This window comes from Arachis hypogaea, chromosome 9, assembly GCF_003086295.3.
Source record: "Arachis hypogaea cultivar Tifrunner chromosome 9, arahy.Tifrunner.gnm2.J5K5, whole genome shotgun sequence".
NCBI lineage: Eukaryota > Viridiplantae > Streptophyta > Magnoliopsida > Fabales > Fabaceae > Arachis > Arachis hypogaea.
Window position 1 is genome coordinate 21147246 of NC_092044.1, and position 20720 is coordinate 21167965.

General features: G+C 34.6%; 1 long non-coding RNA gene across 1 annotated transcript; it reads left to right on the plus strand.

Annotated features, from left to right (window-relative positions):
• The first annotated feature begins 15359 nt into the window (after positions 1-15359).
• On the plus strand, positions 15360-15758 carry LOC140174954 (uncharacterized). The gene is made up of 2 exons (XR_011865106.1): positions 15360-15463; positions 15531-15758. It is a non-coding gene; the product is annotated as an uncharacterized lncRNA (long non-coding RNA).
• The last annotated feature ends 4962 nt before the right edge of the window (positions 15759-20720 follow it).

Below are 20720 nucleotides of genomic sequence, written 5' to 3' on the forward strand. Positions count from 1 at the left end.
TAATAAGTCATTATTTGCATTAGATTTTGATTAAGCTTCCTGAAAAATGTTGTTGTTTACTAAATTGTGTCAATATCAACGATATAGGAGAGAGAGCAAGGAAGGCCTGTTGGTAGAGGAGAGTTGTTTATCATGACTCATAAGAAAAAAGATGGCTCGTATATCCATCCCGATGCGCGTGTTGTTAGTGTAAGTCATGTTTGAAAATTTGAAGCAATATATAGCTTACTGTATATATCGTTCTACTGTTAACTTCTTCCTTTCCAATGTTGTATATTTGTAGGAAGCAATTGCGAATGTTGAGAGGCAGGATGGATCCTCTAAGAACCTTTCACAAAATGACTCGCTAGCACAAGTTCTCGGAAAGGAGCACCCAGGACGAGTTCGTGCCCTAGGTGCTGGACCATGTCCCACCCAAGTCTTTGGTAACGCTGCTGGACAACCGTCGGGTTCTGCAGAGTCCAATGCAGAGGATAAGAGGATGATTGCAGAGTTGACGGCTAAGCTAGAAGAAGAGCGGGCGAAGAGACAGTCAATACATAAGGTCTTGGGATATGTAGTCCAACAGTTAGGAGGCAATTTGCCAGTTGAGATTGCGGAAGAGCTGGCTTTTGTGGGCGGTACACCGGACTCGTCATGCGCAGGGCCATCTTCATCTGACAATCACGACCCGCAACAAAAATTTTGAATTTCAATTAATGGTCTTGGATACTTTAACATTTAAGTAGGTTTAGTACGTTATGCTTATTTTATTCGACTTGAGCATTCTTAGTTTATTTTGGATGATGTTATGACAATTTTGTTATATATGTTATGTATGCATATGTTTAATTGGGTTTGTTATGTTAATTGAGTTGTTTTACTTGGTTGCAATTTGTTAAAATTAGTTAAAAAGCAAAAAAAATTAAAGTTTAATAAACATTCTTTGTCAAAATAGGCAAAATAATAGAAAATCTAAAATTTTAATGACATTTTTGAATTTGAAACCGCCGCAAAACTTTTATATGTTTTCTACCTGTTCGACATTTAGTGGCGGTTTTTAACCACCGCAAATTGGGCAATTTAAATTTTCGTTCTCATATTGCGGCGGTTAATAACCGCCGCAAAACTCAAATTGCATTTTGCGACGGTTATTCCAGCGGTTGACTAAAACCGCCGCTAAACGGCTACAGGAACCGCCACTAAATGGCGTTTTTGTTGTAGTATAAAGGTATTAAAGGAATTGAAATTTTGCATCTTGAAACTAAAATTTTAATTCTTGTATTTGATCATCAAACATAATACTAAATTTAATCCTCCATTTCCAACTCCAATGTCTAAAAATAAAGACCACCTTAAGTAGTGAAATTTATAGAGTGACTAAACAGTTATAATATTAAACTCTTGGGTAAAAACCTAATATATATCGTCTCAAACTTTTCTTTTGATTTGAAGCATCAATTTTGTATAAATATTTTTTAATTAAAAATATTATTTATACAATAGAATTAATCAATAAAATTAGTCATTATATATTTATGTATAAATACATGTATAGTTTAACTTATTTTTAATGTGTATTCTATATTAATAGTTAATTTTTTTGATTAATTTTAATATATATATATATATATATATATATATATTTGGTATAGTTGTTTTTTTATTTATTTTATGCGCAAATTCTTTTTTTAGGTGAAATAAAAAGAAAATTCAAAATTGAATTTTAAATTTTATCGTAAAAATTTTAATAACATATTATAAAGTTATTTATTTTAAAATTTAAACTAATGAATAGAAGTATATGAATAAGTATATATTTAAGAATGTATTTTATTCAATTAAATTAAATTATCATTTAATAATTTTTGTTATTAATTTTATATAAAAATAATTACATAAAATTTTTAATCAATAATTTTGCCGTGAATTAAAAAAAAGTTAATACAAAAGAAGTATGATGGTGCAGAGTTTTGTAGCCAGCTGTATTACTTAGATAATTTTTTATTAATTTAATATTAATGATAATTAATTATAGTAAGAATATATAAAGAGTACATAAAATTAGTTATAAAATATTCTTTTTATAATTACTTCAAAATATTGTATTAAATTGTCCTTGGATACTATGAAGGCAAATTACATAATTGCTTACAATACTTATTCTGTGAAATATATGTTCTATCTCAAGTAGTTTTGGTGTTTTTTTTTAAACACCGTCCAACCAAAACTATTTCTGTGTTGCAAAGAATTTCAAAAACCACTTCTCATACCATGCTGACATCTTAAAAGCTGGGTAATTCGCAACAATTTAACGTGCAGTTCAACTCAGATGTAGATGTGATGAGTTTGGAAAATTCTAATTTAATTTTGATAATGAATAAATATTATTAAAATAATTAATTACAAAATTATTAATTTGATGTTAAATTAATTAATAATTTTGTTTTGCAGAATTTTTAATGTGGGCTGAAAATAAAAGAAAAATTGTAAGCCCAAGTACATTCAGCATTGATACAAAAATATTTAATGATGTATGGCTGAATTGATTATTATAATGTTGGGCCAAATATAAATGTGCAAGCCCAAATTTATTGTTGGTAAATGACCAACTTGCTTGGACCGAAATCAAAAGGAGATGGGGCACACAATATTGCTTTATCCTTTTAACAAATAAAACCCATTTCTTTAATTATGCTGCACAATCCCAACAGACTCCACTCATACCATGTGATGGAATTCAAATCTCTTTGAAGTGGAGTTAATAAATGCATGGAACTATGAGAGAGAAAGTGTGATTGACATGATGGTGATCATCAATGCTACACGCTACTCAATCAAAGGGAAGTAAAAGCAACCCATTTTAATTAATTTATTCAAACACACTTTATTGCTTTTCTTCATCCTCTCTCTTCTCTCTCATCTATTTTTTTTTCTTCCTTCGGTCATGTCACAGCAAACCAAGGAAGCTACACTAAGCTACCAAAAAGAAAAAGAAGAAGCTGCATGCTTCAAGGCCATCAAGTTAATGATGGCAAGAAAAAGAAAACCAAAAGTATGTTGTGGCTGAGATAATCACCAAATGTGGTAAGATTTGGTGAGGTAATCTCGGATCCTTCATACTCAAAAAGAAGGAAGAAGATTTGGCCAGCAAGGGAGATTCTTGAAGCATGGCTTGTCTTTGATTCTGCTCAACCACCATAGGAAGTAGCTAGAGTGGCGAAGTGATGGTTGAGGCAGAGATTGAAGCAGATGAAGTCATCATCATCATGAAGCATCAAGGGCCAGAAATCCATCTTGGAGAGCAAGCCAAGGATGGAGAGCTCGGATTGATGAAGAGTGATGATCAAGAAAGAACCAGAGGTAATTGTATGTTGGGTTTTGCAGGGTTATCTCTTCTCTCTCTATGTGGCCGAACCGGTTCTGTTTCTTGAAGGAGAAAGAAGTTGGTTTGGGCGTTGGCTTCAAGTGTGGAGGCTTCCCTCTTCTTTAAAAAGAGAGAACAGCCACTGTTTGGAGCAAGGAGAAGATTTGAGAGTGCAAGGCACAGAGTTCTCAGAGCTACCTAAGCTAACAGATTTCTCTTCTCCTTCAATGTTTTCTATTTTGTAATTTTTCTGTTTAATTTTGTCATGTCTTGAGTCTCATGGAAAAAGACAAACAAGTGAGGTTTGTATGAAAAAGCCATAGAGCAAAAAAAGGCAGAGAGTGCAAAATTAAAAGAAAAAATCATAGATGTCTTAGAGCTCCTTTGTACATCTGTGTTGTGTTTCATGATTCTGTGGGAATCCCCTTGTAAGTTGGGTTAGCACTTTACAATTTGTAATCTGGATGATTATAGTGAAAATTCTATCATTATTGTGATGGAGACTGGATGTAGGCTGCACTGCACTTAGCAGCTGAACCAGGATATATCTAGATGCAATCTTCTCTCTCTCCTATTTCACTTCAGTTTCTTCAGATGCAAAATCAAAAATGTCTCGTGCCAAGTGACAAGACAAAATGAAAATGTCTCATGGCCAGGGACGAGCTAAAAACATAAAAGTCTCCTCTAAGTCCAGCAAGTGTTAGCAAGCGAAAAAGGGGGCTATGATTCAACCCCCCTTCTCTTAGTCACTGAAACCATCAATTGGTATCAGAGCTTGGTCTCAAAGAGATCAAGCTTTGCTGCTTGGAGTAAAGATCCTCATGGCGGAAAACAGTGGCGTAAATGTGATGTCCTATAATCTGACCGAAGGACAATCAAGCAACAGACCTCCTCTTTTCAATGGGAAAAATTATACCTATTGGAATGAGAGGATGAAGATATTTGTACAAGCAGTGGATTACAGACTTTGGAAGATTATCCTAGAAGGGCCTCAATTTCCAACTACCACAAATGCTGAAGGAGTGGTCACCCTCAAACCAGAAGCAAGATGGACCGAGGAAGATAGGAAGAAGGTTGAGTTAAATGCCAAAGCAGTAAACCTGCTCAACTGTGCTATTAGCCTTGAGGAGTACCGACGGGTATCACGATGCACAACGGCAAAGAAAATCTGGGATAAGCTACAAATCACTCATGAAGGAACCACCATTGTAAAGAAAACGGACAGACATGTTTAACAGAGAATATGAAATGTTTGCAATGAAGGAAGGAGAGTCCATCGATGAACTGTTCGAGCGGTTCAACACTATCATTGTTGGCTTAGATGCTCTGGGAATTACACATTCTGATTCTGTGCTTGTGAGAAGAGTGCTGAGATGTCTCACTAAAGAGTGGGAAACAAAAGCCCTAATTATTTCGAAAAGCAGTAATCTTGATTCCATGACACTTGATGATTTGAGAGGAAATCTTCTTGCTTTTGAAAACACTTATTTGAAAAAAGAATTAAAAAAAAAAGGAATTGCATTTTCTTCTGTCACTAACCCTCTGGATGATGAATCCAGTGATAACTCATCTGAAAGTGAATTTGTGTTGTTTGCCAAAAAATTCAGGAAAATGATGAAGCACAAAAGCAAAGGCGGCAGCTCAAGGAAAATGAAGAAAGACCTTAGCAAAGTTACTTGTTTCAACTGCAAGGAAATGGGGAATTACAAATCTGATTGTCCCAAGTTAAAAAGGGAGGAGAAGAGAAAAGGAGGAAAGAAGAAAGGTCTGATGGCTTCATGGGAAGACTTAGAAAATGACTCGGACAGTGATGAAGAATCTGAGACTAAGTCACAGCCTTGTCTCATGGCAGATCATGTAGATCAGGTATTTTTTCAAAACCCAGACACCGAAGACCTTCATCTCATGATAGATCACCTCTCTGAAAAAATAAGATGTTTTCTGACTGATAATCAAGATCTTGAACAACAAATTTTCATTCTTAAAGCTGAAAATGATTTTCTCAAAGAAAAACTAAGGGAGGCCGAAACTGCTTATAATCTTGTTGAAGAAAATAAGCAGTTAAGAGCCCAAATTAGAAGCTGTGAAAGTGACCATTCTGTCCTTGCATATGTAGACTGTTTTAAAAGAAATGAAGAGTTGCTTGAAGAGGTTAAAAGGCTTAAGGAAGCCTTAGCCAAGTTTACACAAAGTTCTGAAAATCTTAATCAAATTTTGGCCAGTCAAAAACCTCTTTATGATAAAGCTGGATTGGGATTTTATAAAACTGATGAGAAACCATCTTTTAAAGATAAACCTTCTTCATCCAATGACACAAGGTTTCAAGATCCCACCTACTTTAACAAAACAGCAACTCCAAGATTTTGTAGATTGTGTAATCGTAGTGGTCATTTTCCAGTTCAATGTTTCTTTGGTGAAAGAATGATTGGTGATAAAGTTTACAAAGTTGTTTTTTATTACAATGATTTGGGACATAGGAGATGGTTTAACGTGAAAGGATCCAAGAAAATTTGGATACCTAAGGTCACTTGAGCTTAGGTATGCCTAGCATCCAAGAAGAAAGAAAATATGTGGTACATGGATAGCGGATGCTCTAGGCATATGACCGGAAAGACAACCTTTTTCATAAAGCTTGATGAATATGATGGAGGACTTGTCACTTTCGGTGATGATGCAAAAGGAAAAATAGTGGCTGTTGGAAAAGTGGGTAAAAATCTCTCATCTTGTATAAATGATGTCCTTCTTGTACATGGCTTGAAGCATAATTTACTTAGTGTTAGTCAATTATGTGATTTGGGTTTTGAAGTTATTTTTAAGAAGTTTGTTTGCTTAGTTGTTTGTGAGAAAACTGGGGATGTTCTATTTGAAGCTAAAAGATGCAACAATGTGTATGGATTAACTCTTGAGAATTTAAAGGAACAAAATGTAACATGCTTTACCTCTCTTGAATCTGAAAAATGGCTTTGGCATAGAAAGTTGGGTCATGCTAGCATGTACCAAATTTCTAAGCTAGTCAAAAAGAATTTGGTTAGAGGAATTCCAAACATCAAGTTTGATAAGGATCTTACTTGTGATGCTTGCCAATTGGGCAAACAAGTAAAATATTCTTTTAAATTAAAAGATGGAATCTCAACCAAAAGGCCATTGGAGATGTTACATATTGATCTTTTTGGTCCTACTAGAACTCAAAGTTTAGGAGGTAAACACTATGGTCTTGTGGTGGTTGATGATTACTCTAGATTTGGTTGGGTACTTTTCCTTGCTCATAAGAATGATGCATTTTATGCCTTCTCCACCCTTTGCAAAAAAATTCAAAATGAAAAGGATTTGAAAATTGCCCATTTGAGAAGTGATCACGGAAGAGAATTTGAAAATCAAGACTTTGAAAAATTCTGTGATGAATTAGGGATTTCTCATAATTTTTCATGCCCTAGAACCCCCTAACAAAATGGGGTGGTTGAAAGAAGGAATCGAAGCCTTCAAGAAATGACTAGGGCCATGCTATGTGAGAATGAAATTCCTAAATTTTTATGGGCTGAAGCTGTGAACACAGCATGTTATATTTTGAATAGAACAATCATTAGAAAAGGGTTAAAGAAAACTCCTTATGAGCTATGGAAAGGAACCCCTCCAAATCTTAAGTACTTCCATGTTTTTGGATGCAAATGCTTTGTTCTTAACAATAAGGAAAACCTTGGAAAATTTGATCCAAAATCCTATGAAGGAATGTTTGTTGGATATTCCACCACAAGCAAGGCCTATAGAGTTTATCTCAAAGAATATAGAACCATAGAGGAATCCATACATGTTACTTTCTGTGATTCTAACTTAATTTCCAGCACTGTAAAGGATAATGATACAGATTGTGAAGAAGATGGAACAAGTAAAGAAATTTCCAAATCTGTGCTAAATGAAGAATCTGTCAGCCCCAGTTTTGTCTCGTCAGATTGAAGGAGACATTTCCATTTTGTCTCCTGAGCAGGCACGAGCAATTGAAACAGTGAGACCACCAGAAGTTCATCAAAGCTCTACACCTGTCCGAAAGCCTAGAGAATGGAAGTCTATGAGGGGTTATCCTCATGACTTCATCATTGGTGATCCCTCTCAAGGTGTAACAACAAGATCCTCCACCAAAAGGCAAACCGAACCTAGCAACTTTGCTCTCTTGTCACAAATAGAGCCCAACAATGTCAAACAAGCTCTTGAAAATCCATCATGGGTCAAGGCCATGCAAGAGGAGCTTGCTCAATTTGACAAGAATGAGGTTTGGACATTAGTACCTCATCCGGATGGTAAGAAGGTAACGGGTACTAAGTGGGTATTTAAAAATAAACTTGGTGAAAATAGACAAGTTGTTCGTAACAAGGCTAGATTAGTGGTCCAAGGTTACGATCAAGAAGAGGGAATTGATTTTGATGAGTCTTTTGCTCCGGTAGCTAGAATGGAAGCAATTAGGTTGCTTCTTGCCTATGCTGCCCATAAGGGTTTCAAAATGTTTCAAATGGATGTTAAATGTGCTTTCCTTAATGGCTTTATTGATAGAGAAGTGTATGTGTCTCAACCCCCCAGTTTTGAACATAAAAATTTTCCTAATCATGTTTTTAAACTTTCAAAGGCTCTTTATGGCCTTAGACAAGCTTCTAGAGCTTGGTATGAAAGGCTTAGTGCCTTCCTATTAGAAAATCATTTTCAAAGGGGAACCACCGACACTACTTTGTTCATTAAAGTTTCTAATGATGACATCCTTCTTGTTCAAGTTTATGTGGATGATATTGTGTTTGGATCGGCCAATGAGTCCTTGTGTGAAGAGTTTGGAAAACTCATGACTAGTGAGTTTGAAATGAGTTTAATGGGAGAGCTAACTTTCTTTTTTGGCCTCCAAATTAAACAAACTCCTAATGGTACTTTTATTCACCAAGGCAAGTATGCAAAAGAATTGATAAAGAAATTTGGCTTAGAAAATTCCAAACCAATGGGAACACCAATGCATCCAAATAATAAACTTGAAAAGGATGATAATGGCAAAGATGTGGATGAAACACGGTATAGGGGAATGATTGGTTCATTAATGTATCTTACCTCCTCTAGACCGGATATAGTTCAAAGTGTGGGTGTATGTTCAAGATTTCAATCTCACCCAAAAGAATCCCATCTATCGGCCGTTAAACGCATCATTAGATATATTAAGGGAACATGTGATTATGGCTTATGGTATCCAAAATCTGATGATTTTTGTGCAGTAGGGTTTTGTGATGCAGATTATGCGGGAGATAGAGTGGACAGAAGGAGCACTTCCGGCATGTGTTGCTTCCTTGGAAGCTCACTCAACATGTGGCTCTATCCACAGCTGAAGCTGAATATATATCCGCATCTGCTTGTTGTTCACAATTAATTTGGTTAAAAACTCAATTGGAGGATTACAAATTAAAGATCAATAGTATACCCTTATTTTGTGATAACATGAGTGCAATAAATATTTCAAAAAATCCTGTTCTGCACTCAAGAACAAAGAACATTAAAATCAAATATCATTTTATTAGAGAACATGTGCAAAAGGGTACTATTGATATTCAATTTGTAAAATCAGAAGAACAAATTGCTGATATTTTTACAAAACCCCTCTGTGAAGATAGATTCTGTTTGTTAAGGAAAAGCTTGGGAATGTTTGATTTAAATCATGTTGAAAATTTGTGAATTTTTGATTCTGTCCAGTTTTATCTCGTAGGAATGGACGAGATAAAAATAAGGCATGCAGGAAGAGCTATGATTAAGGGGGAGGCTGCGCAGACTTTGCTTCTGATGGGCCCCAACAAATCTTATTTGACCCCACCTTGACTTTTATTGATCCTTCATTTTATGATGATCAAAATCTTTTTGATTGTCATTTCAAATCTTCTTGGAAGTGGTTATTGTCAAATCAAATCCCTCTCTCCATCTAATCCCTTGATTCTAGGAAACCACCTTTTTCAAAACCCCTTGGTTAATAATCGCACCATTATGGCTATTAACTTCCCCATCATCTCTCTCCAATCCACATTTATTGCACCACTAACCTCCTTCTCTCCTCACTATCTTTCGGCACTCCCACCCTTTCATATTCAACTTCTCCATTCATCCTACCATGAAAAAGAAAACAGCACAAAAGAGAAGTGGCCGAACTCCCATTCCTAAAAGTCCACCTTTTTCATCACCTCAAACTCATACACATATCCATCTTCATTCTACCTCCTCTTCTACTCAAACACCTCCTTCCAAAAGGACCGAAACCATGCGCCGCAAGGTTATCGCTCACAAATCTTCAGGGAGAGGAAAGAACAAGGAACCTAGTGTTCAAGAAGAAGAAGAGGAATCACATATCTCACCACCACCATCACCACCGAAAAGACCTACTCCACACACAAAAAGCTCTCAGAAAAAGTCGAAAAGCTTTGTTCTGCATGATACAAGAGAACCTGCAAATTTGGAGTCGCTCGATTTCAAAAACAAATTTCACAAAACTCACTCCCATTTTGATCCCTCCCGGTTCTACTCATGTGCTTTCTATGAATTTCATAAAGAGATTTTGCTGAAACGTCCTCTCTGTCTCTCTTACTTGGTCAATCTTGAAAAACTGGCCACCAAAGGAATCAACTTTACTTCCATGTTTGATGCTCTGAAGTGGACTCCACTGATTCACATTCAGAAATTTGTTTACCCGGGGCTGGTCCGGGAATTCTATGCAAACATGCGTCTGATTGATGGCTCAATTCACTCTTACGTCAAACGGGTTTACATGACCCTCAATCCTCAAACCATAGGCGCTGCCCTTAGATATGAAGATGAAGGGCCAAAAGTTTACATGGTTGATAAATGGGATGATCAAGTTGGCATTGCACAACAAACAGTCTTGCAACACATCTGTGCAAATCTCTCTGGTTTGGATGGACTAATCCCAACTCATCGAGCACTCGGCCCTGAGAACTCTCTGTTGCACCGTATCATCACTCACATTCTCACTCCACAAGGCGGTTCTCACCACAGAGTAACAGTTTCTGACTCTATCATCTTATTTGCTCTTCTTACTTCTTCCCAAATCTCATTTGCTTATATTATGATACATCATATGTGGGAAGCAGTGAAAAGTACCAAAAAAGCTAATCTTTCTTATGGCATGTTCCTCACATATATATTTGAGTATTTTAAGGTTGATTTAACTAATGAATCTGTTGAGAACAAGGTTTCAATGATTAAAGGAGGAGGAATTTCGAGCAAGAAAGGCAAGAAATCTGTCCCTTCTGAACCATCTCTCAGTGATCTGGAGAGCCATCCTGAACCCTCAAATGTTACTGCATCAATCCGGGAGGTTCTCAATGAGATGCGCAACATGTCCAAGTTGATGTTCAAGTCCCACAAGACTGCCAAAAAATTGGAATATGAACAGGAAAGGGCTTGGAAGAAATGTCATGATAGGGTTGGCTTCATGATTAAGAGCTTTGATGATGAAATGGGAATATGGGATTACGAAGCTAGTTCCGGTTCAGATTTCAATCTTTCTGATGATTGATGACTGTTTGTTTACTTTTATTTGATATTGGCTCCATTAGACTCAATCTATTTTTTGTATTAGCATGACTTGATACTCCCTGCTCTGTGATACTTTGATACACTCTTGTTACTTTGTTATGGATATTTTGTTGTTTTTTTTTTCATATTTGGTGCAGGTTCCCCTTGATGACAAAAAGGGGAGGAGAACATTAGTTTTCAAAAAAATTGAAATTGAAACTAATGAAACAGGAAAACTAATGAGAAACTAATGAAACAGGGAAGGATTGATTTGCTGAAAATAGGGGATGAAATTTTCAGTTGATGAAAATTCATGATCACCCTTGTTTAAGAAACGCATGTTATCATATTTGTTTCATTATGATTACTGCTGCTTATTATACTTGGCATCTAGTTTATAATGATGTTTGATTTATTGTATGCCTGGTTGTTGATTTATCTTGAGGAACATGTTTTTATTAAAATTGGAATATTCTTATTGATAAACATGTTGGTTTGAAAATTTATTTTTGGTAGTTTCTTTAAATTGTGATGTCTAACAAACTGCCATGCTTTGATGTAATCATGTGTGATTCAAAAATTGTTTTCCTTCTTAAATAATATGGCTCGGATATTTTGACTGGAAAATAATTTTTGAACAACATTGTTTTGGTGCTTAGTTGATGTGTGTAAATTATTGAGCAGAAAATCAGTTTATGATATCAAATGAGTTTTGATTATCAATTTAAAACTGCTCATAAATCAAGCATTTAGCATCATATAACATGCTAAATAACATTGTTCTTAAAGCTTGATTAAAATGTTACAGGTTAGTGCTTCCCTTGGTAAAATAGCATACATTGAGGGGGAGCCATGTGACATTTAGAAAGGGGGAGAAATTCAAACTCAAAGGGAGTATTCTTTACTCAATCTTTAAATTTCTTTCCATTTCAATTTTAATAATGTTTGTCATCAAGGGGGAGATTGATGAGTTTGGAAAACTCTAATTTAATTTTGATGATGAACAAACATTATTAAAATAATTAATTACAAAATTATTAATTTGATGTTATATTAATTAATAATTTTGTTTTGCAGGATTTTTAATGTGGGCTGAAAATAAAAGGAAAATTGTAAGCCCAAGTACATTCAGCATTGATACAAAAATATTCAATGATGTATGGCTGAATTGATCATTATAATGTTGGGCCAAATGTAAATGTGCAAGCCCAAATTTATTGTTGGTAAATGACCAACTTGCTTGGACCGAAATCAAAAGGAGATGGGGCACACAATATTGCTTTATCCTTTTAACAAATAAAACCCATTTCTTTAATTATGCTGCACAATCCCAACGGACTCCACTCATACCATGTGATGGAATTCAAATCTCTTTGAAGTGGAGTTAATAAATGCATGGGAACTATGAGAGAGAAAGTGTGATTGACATGATGGTGATCATCAATGCTACATGCTACTCAATCAAAGGGAAGTAAAAGCAACCCATTTTAATTAATTTATTCAAACACACTTTATTGCTTTTCTTCATCCTCTCTCTTCTCTCTCATCTATTTTTTCTTCTTCCTTCGGTCATATCACAGCAACCATGGAAGCTACACTAAGCTACCAAAAAGAAAAAGAAGAAGCTGCATGCTTCAAGGCCATCAAGTTAATGATGGCAAGAAAAAGAAAACCAAAAGTATGTTGTGGCTGAGATAATCACCAAATGTGGTAAGATTTGATGAGGTAATCTCGGATCCTTCATACTCAAAAAGAAGGAAGAAGATTCGGCCAGCAAGGGAGATTCTTGAAGCATGGCTTGTCTTTGATTCTGCTCAACCACCACAGGAAGTAGCTAGAGTGGCGAAGTGATGGTTGAGGCAGAGATTGAAGCAGATGAAGTCATCATCATCATGAAGCATCAAGGGCCAGAAATCCATCTTGGAGAGCAAGCCAAGGATGGAGAGCTCGGATTGATGAAGAGTGATGATCAAGAAAGAACCAGAGGTAATTGCATGTTGGGTTTTGCAGGGTTATCTCTTCTCTCTCTATGTGGCCGAACCGGTTCTGTTTCTTGAAGGAGGAAGAAGTTGGTTTGGGCGTTGGCTTCAAGTGTGGAGGCTTCCCTCTTCTTTAAAAAGAGAGAACAGCCACTGTTTGGAGCAAGGAGAAGATTTGAGAGTGCAAGGCACAGAGTTCTCAGAGCTACCTGAGCTAACAGATTTCTCTTCTCCTTCAATGTTTTCTATTTTGTAATTTTTCTGTTTAATTTTGTCATGTCTTGAGTCTCATGGAAAAAGGCAAACAAGTGAGGTTTGTATGAAAAAGCCATAGAGCGGAAAAAGGTAGAGAGTGCAAAATTAAAAGAAAAAGCCATAGATGTCTTAGAGTTCCTTTGTACATTTGTGTTGTGTTTCATGATTCTGTGGGAATCCCCTTGTAAGTTGGGTTAGCACTTTACAATTTGTAATCTGGATGATTATAGTGAAAATTCCATCATTATTGTGATAGAAACTGGATGTAGGCTGCACTGCACTTAGCAGCTGAACCAGGATATATCTGGGTGCAATCTTCTCTCTCCTATTTCACTTCAGTTTCTTCAGATGCAAAATCAAAAATGTCTCGTGCCAAGTGACGAGACAAAATGAAAATGTCTCGTGGTCAGGGACGAGCTAAAAACAGAAAAGTCTCCTCTAAGTCCAGCAAGTGTTAACAAGCGAAAAAGGGGCTAAGATTCAACCCCCTTCTCTTATAACCACTGAAACTATCAAGATGTTTTTCTGGTCAACCACAAAAGGTTGAAGGGATTGTTCCGATAAATCTCACATTGCATCGTGAATCTCATTTCAACTGTTGACTACATACCAAGCAGTGTTGTGATTCTCTCCAGGTTCTCTAAGCAGAATGTTAGTTTGTCATCTGGAATGAATTATAAAAAAAAATTGAAATCTAGATCCTTTTCTTACTAAATGTTTTTAAATTAGGATTGTTATGCGGTAGAATGTTACTTCGATAATAATTAATCATAGTAGGAGTACATAAAGAGTACACAAGATTAATTATAAAATAAATTTTTTTAATTTTTTACTTTTATTCTTTTAAAATTTTTAAGATAAGAAGAATTAATTTTTTTTCTCAATTAACTTTTACTCTTCATCTTTTTCTTCTAATTTATCAGACTATTAACATTATAACTTAAATAATTTAGTACATAAAATTTTTTTCATGTAATAATAAAGTTCGTAAAAACAATTCCAATGTAATGAGAAGAAAAGACCACACTAGTTATGCTGTTTCATTGCCCATTAACCTTTGTTGGAAACACAGGCACATGCATACTCCTTAATCCTTAATCCTTATAATTAAGTTTTACTTAACATCTCATCTCATTTTTCTAAACCCTAAACATGTGATCATGACCTAAAAAAAAACAGGTGGCTCTATCATGCATCATCACATTACTTTTTCATATGTATGAGTATATATATTATCCAATTAATAAACATTGTTTAAGTTAAAACTACAATTGATTCCTCGCGCATAATTGGATTAGTTATTTTGTTATGTGCGGCCAAAGAACATGTAACTAATTACACGTGAGAGTAGAAGTGTAAATTGTAAAAAAAAAATAATCAAACTATAACATGTATATTTTTTTTATTATGTATAAATTTTATTATCTTAAATTTAAGAGTTATTAAGTTCTTATTTTCTTACTTTATTAATTTTTTTTATTTTAGATAACCTTAATCTGTGTTGAGTAAACATAAGATAGAGAAATTCTTAGAAATAATGCAAGAAATATTATTTCAATATATAAAAGTGTTAATTAATAAAAAATTAATCACCATAAAATTTATAATTTTTTATCATAAATAAATTTTACTATCTTAATTTAAGAGTTATTAGATTTTACTTTCTTACTTCATTAACTTTTTATTTTAGATAAATTTAATCGGTGTTGATTAAACTTTAGATAGGGAGATTCTTATAAATAATGTAGGAAATGTTACTTCAATATATAGAAAAGGCGGAATTTTATAATTTTCTTTTTTGGAAAGTTGATCACATTTTTTAGATCACATTACTAGAGGTATAACTAATTTCGATTCGAGGAATTGTGAATTTGTGATGCTGCTTTCAATACAGATTTTTTATTTTCAATTATAGAATTCGAACAATTAAAAAAAATGAAGGAATAACTAACCTATTAGTTTTTTTTTGTTTTGAGTAGCTAGATGAAGACGGCCATGGGTTTTGTGCAAGAGAAGTATATCTAAGCCCATCAAACAACTTAAAGCCCAAACCTTAAAGACGGGCATGGGTTTTGTGCAACTTATATCTTTTTTACACTGACAGATTTTCTTTTCCAAAAATTGCTATAGTACTTAATTGCTTTAATACAATAAAATCTTATTGTAAAGCTGTTTTTATTCCAGTTTTTTCAAAATTATTCAAATAGATATTCATTGCCTGTTGTGAGTAATTAAATATTTGCCACACACACATCTTTCATACTCTTCTAATTTATTTTCATTCTATCCATCTATCCATCTTTTAATGTTTTATACATTATGTGTATTATGCTTATATCATGTAAGTTATCACTTTTATTTACATATTATCGCAACACTCATTAATTGATTTACACGCTCATTTTCAGGACATGGGTGAAATTCCATCATCTTCTTCAAGAGGTACAGGATTCTTTATCAAATGAGTTAGTCTTCTATGATTTTGGTGACAATGAGATTGAAGTTGCCATTAAAAAAGGACATCGTACTATCGTATTGTCAATAGCTACAACAATTTTATTATGTTGTATGGTCGGAGAGTACGTGATTAGTTGAGGATTTGTTATATTGGTATGGAGAAGTTTCTTATCCTTAAAGTAAGACAGCATAATATGTTGGAGAAGCAGCTATGTTTTTCTCCCGTTAAACTTTCTCTGAACACAAAATATTTTGCTATCATTGAAGATGTTATAGACTTTTGTGATTATACCGAGCAAAATAATCTGATTCTTAAAGTAAGGTTAAACTCTAATTTTTTACTCTTGCATGAAACCTCCAAATAAATTCTTTCATCAACCATGTTCTGTAGAATTTTTAAATTTTCACATTTTTTCTCGGACAATATATTTAAGGATATTAATATTGTTCAATCCAATATTTCTTCTGAATTGGATTCCAACTTTAAAGATAATACTGAACTATTTTCTGACCCCATTCCATATCAATCAAATATTGACTCAATCAAAGAAGTTCTTTCAAATACCGAGTTGAACTCAGATTATTACAATTATTCAAATAATAATCACAGTCAGTATTTTGATTTTTCTCTAACTTTGTTTGACCATTTTCAAATTTAATTTACACATTAGTAAAGTAGAGAAGGAGAACTCGGACAACTTACCACCTATTTTAACCAGTCACTCAATTCAAATTATCTCTCCACCCGTTTCTCTTGATTGTCCAAAACTTTATTTCATTGTCAAATAAATATATGATTACCAAGCTACTCATCATTCAATGGTAACATTATGTGTTAATTTAATACTAAATATCTTATGTTATCACTTATACTTTTTCATGATTTTTTTCATTCATTCCTTTTTTTTCCTCAATCTTGCAGTTGTTGCCTTTAAAATATATTCTATTATCGATAAATTTTACGGTATGAAGAATCGATATGTACTATTTCGTCAATCTCCTATTGGTCTTGCCACCACGCTGCAGAATGAGAGCTCGTGTGGAACCTTTTATTTCTGGCGTAACAGCGGTGGGATGTGAAAAAAGATTACAGTCGCGTAACATAAGGGTCATAGGTACGGTAAATTCGACCAGAATATGACACCCGAAGGGAGGGCCCGGTGCACACAATCCTATCCTCATCCGAGTTTACCCCCTTCACTTCGGACAGCCATCCATAGCATCATAAGGAGGACCTCCCTCTCGGGGTAAAAAAATGGTACGATACATAGGAGGCTGGCCCTTTCTCAACATGGTGTATAGAATGAAAAACCTTTCGATGCAAGACAGGATACCCTTTCTTCTCTTCTTTCTCTTTCTCGAGGGGGCAGCAGTTATTGAACACAACCCCCAATCAATTTAAGGAGCGGAAGCATTGTTATCAAAATCGGACCGAACCGGACGGTTCGACCAAAAAAATGAATGCAGTCATAGAAATTCAAACACAAGTTGGCAAGCAAACAACCCCTCTCCTTTGCCGTTGGGCCATCTTACTTCTTAATAATATAGGTGACAAAAATTAAATATATAATAAATCATGAATGAATTTTTATTTTTTTTATTCTTTTAAGTATGGATTGACATGGATACCAAACAAATAACAACACATAATATACAAACATATTGATAAATTGAAATTGAGAAAGTATTTTGTACTAATGACTAATTTGTTATCTGTTTTTGTACCATAAATTATATCTAAGAATTAATATTTAATTATCATTAATATATTTTTTGAAAACATGCATTTATTTTTTATTTTATTTTTATTTTAATAATTTTATATTTTTATTTAATTATAACCGGATCAATCGAATAAATCAGTGACCTATCGGTTGAATCAGTGACCCAGTCACATGATCGAATCAATTACCGGTTTAATTTTGATAACTATGAGCGAAAGGGTTCAGCAACACCGACATGAACATTCGGTAAAACTAAACCATTTCAAGCGCTTCCATATGCATAACGCATTTTAGGACTATTTCAATGTAGTCTAATTCTAAAAAAGTGGTTCATTCGCCCCGAATTTTACCCTACTATGGTATAGTCAAACTATCCTTAGTCCGTTTTAATAATTAAGGTCCAATCTTCGACCCATTCAAGCTCAAGCCAAACGACCATAAGCTCATTCTCCATTATCGACACGGAAACAAACTCTACGAAGGCCGTGCACATGATAGTTTTCATTAAAAAAAGGATTATATGATTCAAAAGTCTAGGGATGGCAGCAGTATCCGTATCCGCGGGTACCTGTCCCGCCCCTACCCGGTCGGGACGGGTTTGAACCCGACCCAGAGTGGGCGGGTCTGAATTGTGGCGGGTTGATGAGCGGGACGGGGCGGGATCGGGTTCAAGCTAAACCCGCCCTGAAGTGCATATATATATATATATATAACTTTTTAACAATTAGGGTTAGTTTGGAGAAACCTCAGTTCTCACCGTCACTCACTCAATTAGGGTTAGCAACCCCTTTCTCAGTTCTCACTTCCTCAGCTCACAGCTCTTCTCTAAGACCATAGCCTCGCCGCCTCGGTTCAGTTCAACCCAGTGCCGCCGTCGAATCTGCTCTAGTTCTGCATCTCCTTCAAGCCGCTTGTGCTTGTCGCTCCTCCTCCGCGCAACTCGTCTCTGCCATCGCAAGTTCCCAACTCGTCGAATCGTCTCATTGCCACTCCTCCGCAGCGCGTCTTCTACGATCTTTTCCACGTCTCCTTCAAGACGCCTGTGCCTGTCGCTCCTCCTCCGCGCCGCCTCTCAGTCCGAAATCCTCTGCGCTCCCTCCGGCCTCCAAGTCGCGCACTAAACAAGCCACCCCCGTGCCTCCTCTGCATCGGAATCGACCCTCGTCCAGTCGTCCGCGCCTCTCCTGGTCCTGAAACGCGCCACCTCCACCAGATTCTCCCCGCATAGCATCGGTACAGTTCTTGGCCCTATCCCAGCTTTTCTCTTCTTTTTGAATGATTTGATATGTTTAATCTCTGGGTAATTTTGGATGTATCATGAGAATAGACAAAGAAGAAGTTCTTTTGTTTTTGGGTGGTAACAGATTGTTTGGGTAGTTTCTTGAGTTTGTAACTAAGTTTGTAACTGAGTTTCTTGAGTTTTCCAGCCTTTCTTTTCTTTTTGAATGATTTGATATGTTGAAACAGCTTGTTTGGGTTGAATCACAAACTGTTCTATTTTCTTTGTTAACAAAATATGCACTTAGTTGGAATAAAGCTTGAAAAATTGAAGTTGTTTTGGCTTCTTTGTTGATTGGTTATAGACAGAAGTTGTTTTGCCTTCTTTATCATTTTTATGCATTCTGGATTTTGATTTTATTCTGATTTTACAATTGTCATGGTGTTCTAATTATGGAGAGAATCACAAACTACATACTGTTCTGTTTCCTTGGTTAACAAAATATGCACTTAGTTTGATGTTGATGTTAACTTTGATGTCATTGAGTTCCTTCAGCCTCATCACAATTTGCAACTTTTGGAAATTTATGGATACCTTAACTCCACATTCCCAAGATGGATTTCAGATCCTTCGTTCAATAATCTTAGCTCAATTACTTTGGAGGAATGTGTCTGTGAATAGCTTCCAGAGTTTGGTGTATTACCTTCTCTAACTTAGTTGGAATAAAAGTTGAAAAATTGAAGTTGTTTTGGCTTCTTTATCATTCTTATGCATTCTGGATTTTGATTTTATTTTGATTTTACAATTCTCATGGTGTTCTAATTATGGAGAGAATCACAAACTGTTCTGTTTCCTTGGTTAACAAAATATGCTCATGATTTTCTATTTTAATTAAGAAAATATGCTCATGATGTTCTTGTGCATTTATGCTTTGAATTATCATTTTTATGCATTTTTAATTTTGATTTTATTCTGATTTTGTAATTGTGCATTCTGATTTGGTTTATTCTGATTTTGTAATTATGTATTTATGATATGATTTATGTTAATTATATATCCTCATGTATTTTAATTTTATTGATATAGGTGTTTTCAAATTACTTCATGGCTAGTAATGCTAGAGAAGACACACAAAGCAACAGTATTAAAAGTGATCAAGATTAAGGGTTGAAGATCATTTTATATCTAATATTGTAATTTCTTTATTATGGTGTTAAATTTGTAGTGATCTAACAATATTTTTTTTAATTTCAAGTTATTTTAACTAATAACATTGTATGAATTTTATGTTTGTATTTTAATTTATCTATAAATTTTAAATTTTTATCTTAATTTATATATAAATAGATAAAAATTAAAATATTTAATTTTTACAGGGGTGGGTCGGAGTGGAACAGGTACCCACAGAGACAAGTTTGGATTCTATAATTTACTACCCACGGGTAGTAATGAGGCGGATAGTATATACATAATAGAACGGCGGAGCGGGGTCGACTAGGACAAAAACCCGCCCCTATCCGCCCCACTGCCACCCTATTCAAAACACGCTGCTTTCGCCAGGTGCATGAAGGCAAGAGTGCTCAAACCCGTACCAGATAGAACAACCAATGCCCAAGCTGACCAAAATTAAGAAACGTCCATACTTACTACCCACATAATGAGTCATTACCTCTACCAAGATTTATCGTGGACATAAAAAGAAAACAACCATATTGCTAAAAGAAAACAACGATTGAACATAAAAATTATTATAGGATAAACCAAGAGAATTACATAAAAAAGCATTTAAAATATATTCTTTTTCAATATATTTTTATATCTATAATTTTTAATATTATATATATTATTTTTCTCATAATAATATTTTTGAATCTATTTAAACTCTATACTTTATAGATAAATCTTTTGTTTTAATTTTGTACAACGAAACCTTATCGCGGAGTTTGAAACAAAATTTTGGAGGCCAAAAATTTAACATAAAAATTTATAAATATAATTATTTTTTAAGTTTGTTACTAATAAGATAATAAATAAATAATTCTACAGATATAAAATATAAAATAGTTTATAATGCTACTTTTCGAGTTTTTAGTGACTTGAAATCTTCAATAATTGAATTAGAACTAAACTTTTCAGCAATTTATTTCTCAATGTAAAATGACCAAATTATCCACGAAAAAGTCGTCCTCCATCTTGTT